The sequence below is a fragment of the Poecilia formosa genome, unplaced genomic scaffold (assembly GCF_000485575.1).
Source record: "Poecilia formosa unplaced genomic scaffold, Poecilia_formosa-5.1.2 Scaffold610, whole genome shotgun sequence".
Classification (NCBI taxonomy): domain Eukaryota; kingdom Metazoa; phylum Chordata; class Actinopteri; order Cyprinodontiformes; family Poeciliidae; genus Poecilia; species Poecilia formosa.
This window is the reverse complement of record NW_006800549.1, coordinates 73,115-78,346: the sequence shown is the minus strand read 5'-3', so window position 1 is coordinate 78,346 and position 5,232 is coordinate 73,115. Positions and strand designations below refer to the sequence as shown.

General features: G+C 31.9%; 3 long non-coding RNA genes across 3 annotated transcripts in view; 2 read left to right on the top strand and 1 right to left on the bottom strand.

Annotated features, from left to right (window-relative positions):
* The window catches only part of LOC107834402 (uncharacterized), a 4,079-nt gene extending 2,071 nt beyond the window's left edge, over window positions 1-2,008 (top strand). The window contains exon 2 of the long non-coding RNA XR_001660193.1: window positions 1,750-2,008. This is a non-coding gene — a long non-coding RNA (uncharacterized LOC107834402). The remainder of the gene's footprint in view (window positions 1-1,749) is intronic.
* LOC103130151 (uncharacterized) lies at window positions 7-1,081 on the top strand. Its single transcript, XR_475170.2, has 2 exons — window positions 7-493; window positions 585-1,081. It is a non-coding gene; the product is annotated as an uncharacterized LOC103130151 (long non-coding RNA).
* Window positions 1,003-1,753, bottom strand: LOC107834403 (uncharacterized). The gene is made up of 2 exons (XR_001660194.1): window positions 1,512-1,753; window positions 1,003-1,371 (listed from the first exon to the last, which is right to left on the bottom strand). It is a non-coding gene; the product is annotated as an uncharacterized LOC107834403 (long non-coding RNA).
* Window positions 2,009-5,232: the final 3,224 nt, after the last annotated feature.

Below are 5,232 nucleotides of genomic sequence, written 5' to 3'. Positions count from 1 at the left end.
AGTGATTAACCACAATAGCTGTGGCTTAAAAATAATATCGACACGAGGTTTTGGTAGCTTCCGTTTTTTAACATAGCTAAGGTGGCTTCTCATTCGTAGCTTCTGATGCGGGAAATGGTGAAAGGGAAATTCCGCCTAGTATTTCACTACCTTTTAGGGTGTTTGATGTGCTGTAATTTAAAAACTTAAATGCAATGAGTCTAAAAGCCTAGGTTAGATATTCCACACTGTTACCAGGATATTTTAAACACTATTTTTGATTGGTGAATTTAAGTAGTCCTATTTTGATTCAATTAAAATGACTGTCTTGCTATCTTGAATTCATGTAATATTGTAATTGAGCACATTAACTAAAATAAGACTTGTTTTATTTTTCAAGTAAACCAAACTGTTGCCATGGTGAAGCCTATGCCAGACAGTCTCCAATCATGTATTGCACCATCTACAAGAAACTTTGGGAATTGCAAGTGATTCTGTCCTTCACATTCTTGAGGTAAGAAATTTATACTTATTCATCATTACACTGATTAGTCCCTAAAACGTGGTTTGTTTTGTGATTGTTTTTCTGTCTGTGCTCCAATTAGCAGATGACCCAACAACTTCAATCAAACAAAACCACTTTTCAGCTCTGTGGTGATCGTGAAACCAACTTTCTACTGGCCATTGGAACCATGCCTGCCCTGATCTTCTGAAAGGAGGACATCATAGCTACTACACCTTTCAGCATGCATGTGTGTGGCCACTCCTCTCTGTGCTGCTGACAGATATCTTGAGAACACTGTCCGTAACTGAGACAAGACTTCCACACATAAAAGGCTATGGCTGATTGGAAGATGTTCATTGTGGAGTAAGCTCCTATTGATGACATCTAATCCCAAGTTTATTTTTGCTTTGGACAATTTGGTTTGCTTGACTCTTAGGGCATCTTATGAGTGCGACAGATGTGTCAGATCTTCATTGTTCTGTCATTTTACGGGATTGTTTCAGAATCAGATGCCCATCCAGACTTTAAATTCTGACCAGTAGTCATATTTTACTATGTTTATGTGAAACTTAAACGTAATAAAGATGTTAAAAGTAATTGAACTTATGTCTTCATTTCAGGAAGCCAATAACATCTCTTATTCCAGGATAGACAGGATCAATTTTTGGATTTTTGCCTTAGCATAAGAACCTTGAGTAAAGCAATGACAAAATATATATTTTAATCCTATGCAACAATAAAAGTAAACTAGTTTTAAGCATATATATGCTGATTTTAAGAAATTCAATGTCAAGTAATATTTTCTTTACTTGAGATTATTTTTCTTAAAATAAGATGATATATCTTACTTGTTTAAGTAAAATTGGCTCGTTTTAAGTACAAATACACTAATTTTAAGATAAATAAATCTCATATATTCTATTTGTATTAGTAAAATTTTCTTATTTTATGAAAAATGTTCTGTGTATTAAGAAAATAAATCTTATATACTCTATTTGTATTAGTAAAATTGACTTATTTTAAGTACAAATACACTAATTTTAAGATATTTGTAGGTTTATCTTGGTTAGATATTTTTTCTTGTTTTAGAAAATCTTGACAAGATAAATTTTCTTGTTCTGTTGGCAGATAATTTTTCTTATTTTAAGAAAATTAGACCCTGTTTTTGTACTTTTTTTTCTTGTTTTTGAAAGGGGACTTTTTGCAGTGTAGGATTATCATTTCATGTATGAGAGTGAACTCTTATTTTTCATTGTTTTATGCAGGCAGCTCTTCAGGTGAGCAGACTGCAGCTCCAGGTTTACTTCCAGCTTCCCAAAAACTCCTGGAGATTCTCTTCATCCCCGTGTCCTGCTAATGTTCTCTTCACTGTCTCCTCATCTTCTTAAAAAAACTATTAAATTATGGTAATATTTGCTTTTGCCAGTCTCAGTATGAATTTCCTGGAGTTATTGACAGATTATCTGCTTGTTTTTTTTTGTTTGTTTGTTTTTTTGTTATTCTAATAAAGACATTCCTACAAAAATGTTGTTTCTCTTTCTATGCGGGTATCTTATTAGATTATACTTGATTATGATAACAAAGGAAACATAAGTTTGTTAATAAGTGTTTAGTAGTTATTATAAAATAACCATCCAGTTGTGTGACAGGAACTCTGGCCAGATGCAGGTTGGTAAAACATTAATATGATATAATTGTTTTAACTTTCTCTGTTTATGAATCCCCAGCCTGGGGAATAAGGAAGAAATCAGTTAACTGCATGACAGGCTGGCCATCATCTATTATGATTTGTCATTTGAGATAAATATTTTATAAGCAAATAATTTGATGAAGGTGGCAAACAAGACTAAAGCTTCACTGTAACAGAAGTCTGAAAAAGTAATTTGAGGTGATAAATTGTTTTCTATTAAGCTTTTTTTCAATCAGTAATAAAAAACTTAATCCCGTTAATTTGAAGGTCTTTCTACTTAGAAATTACTTTTCCTTAATTATGAATATTTGATATCAGTTAATATTTGTCCCAATTATAAAATTGTCCAGTCCCAATTGTTAAATTGTTCAGTTATTGTTGTTTATCCTGTTAAACTGAACAATTTATTGAAATTTACGGAAGTTGAGTGACGTCATCAAGAACGCCCTGTTCCAATTGGCGAACTAGCGTACTGCGTCCTTGTGAACTCGGTAAGAACGGACTTTCAACTGTTCTTGCGGGTACGTATTTGCCAAGAACTCAAGAACGTACTTGCGTTCTTGAGTATTGAGAAACGGCCAGGTTACTGCAGTTCATTAACGGGCAAAACACAAAGGAGGACAGCAGATATTTAGCTTCAAAAAATGTTTGCATGATTATTCTTATATACCATATGATCTAATTGCAGTTATATTTTCTAAATGTTTTCCTATTAATATAAAATAACTATTTTTAAATACTCCAAGTTCAATTGTTTTCCTCTATATTTTTATTAATCAGTTTGGTTTGGGGTATTTTAGCTCCAAAACCTAAATATCATACTATGAGGAAAATTAGTGTTTCAAAAATTATATTCGCCAAGTTCCAAAACTTATTCAAAATTAATCAACTAAAACTTAATGTGTGGAAACATGGTAAGCAAAAAAAAAAAAAAAAAAAAAAAATTCTTCAAGTATTATCGCCCCCATTCAGTTTGTTTTCAAAACGATTGCATGGAGATATTCACTGTTTTTGCCTGGATTTGTTATCTGTTTTCTAATTCTAAATGCTACTTTTGTAAACTTTACAATACTGAATTTTAGGATTTGATTTGACACAAATCAAATGTTAATTTATTTTTGTTGGTTGTAGTTAAAAAGGATTTGGGAAGCATAAAAACATGTTGGAATGTAAATAAATGATCAACGATGTCCAAAAATGAGTTATTTGAGATTTAGCAGCAGAGAGAGTCCTATGGATCTGTTAATTGATTTTAAAGGAGTCTGTTTTAAAAGTGAGAGAGATTAAATTCCTGGCTGGTTATTGAAAACATGAAGCCACACATCAGTAATTAAAGATAGAAACCAGACAATTTTGTTATGTAAAGTGAAAGAATTATTGAATGATAAAATTTTACTGACCTATAATTCACTGATGATTCCTTATTTTACTTTTTACATACAAATCTGAGGGAATGTTTGTAAAGGAGATCATTTTTGTTTTGTAATAAAGAACTGGTGCAGAGATCAAACAGATCCATTGTTCCTTTGTGAGTTATGTTTGAAATGCATCATATTACCAAGAAATATAAAAAAAGGCATAAAAAAGAGAGTTACATCTATAAATAAAATGGATTATTACATCTATTTATGAATCTGTGGAATAAAATGTTGGAAGAAGCCAGGAAGAGAAAATTTTATTTTTAAGAAAATATTAAAATGTAATAAAGTTTCAAGATATCATGAAATATATTGACTCATTGGATTGTTGAATCATCACAAAGATTATTTTTCTTTTTAACCTGTTTTGTGTTTAAAGAAGTTTTTAAAAGTTTAGTTGATTGATGCTTGTTGCCTTTATTTTAGTAAATTAATTTTTTGAAGCTTTAGATTAAGGATTTTTCTTCCTTCTGTTCATTTACGTTCAAAACCTTTGCACTTATTAACATGTATCATGTTCACTTTGAACTAATGAGTAAAATTTAAAAAATATGTTTCTGAAATTGTTGTGCTTTTAACATATTAAAAGACAAGAAATTTATATTTATAATTGGTAAAATTGGAAAATAAACAGAAGATTACAGTCAAATATGTCGGCAGCTCTAACAATAAAATGCAAAAATAATATTTATCAGTTTATTTCTATCAGTGAAATTTTAAAGTAATAATATTCATTTCTCTGCTTCTTATTAAACCGAGTGTTTGATTTTAAACTTTATAGAATAGCAACATTTCTTACTTAAATAACACATTTTAGCCAGTAGTTTATTTGTCATTTTTACAAGGCACTCAGTAAAACGGCATCTTTGGGGTTTAATTTTTAATGCACTTATTTTTTCCATTGCAGAAAATATGCAACAACTCGATAAATGAGTGAAAAATAGAGACAAGTTCTGCTGCGCAGATAAAAAATAAAAATAACGACCAAATGCAGCGATTTTCATTTTGACCAGCAGGTGGAGCTACAGACCCAGGCGTTACATTATTATTAATGCAACAATTAATTAAAATCTCCATACAAATAGTGAAAAAGTTTCAGTTACCAGGAAATTTCCAAGCATTTCACGTTCCTCTCCCCTGACAAGCTTCATGAAGATCTTAACTTCATTTTCCAGCAGAACCAAAAGCTGATTTAATAGCAAAAGTTGGGAGAAAACGCCAGTCGGTTGGTTGTTCAAAAATAATTTAACACGTTTTTTTAGTATCTTCTGTTGAGTATTTATTACCCAGCCAATGTTTACGTCATCACAGTGTTGTGTTCAAGACCACCTAACCCGAGACCAAGACAAGACCAAGACCAGAGTGTATCGAGACCGAGACAAGACCAAGACTTTTGGGGTCCGAGACCAAGTCAAGACCAAGACCGAGGGAAGTCGAGACCGAGTCAAGACCAAGACCGAGGGAAGTCGAGACCGAGTCAAGACCAAGACCAGCGGCCCGCGCTACATGACACAATAAAATGTAAAATATGATCGAAATTGCTTCTCAAAATAATCTGAAAGATCCATATTCCCATAAAACACCTAGATATTAACCCTCCTGATATGTTGCGGGTCAATTTGACCCGTTTCAAAGTTTAA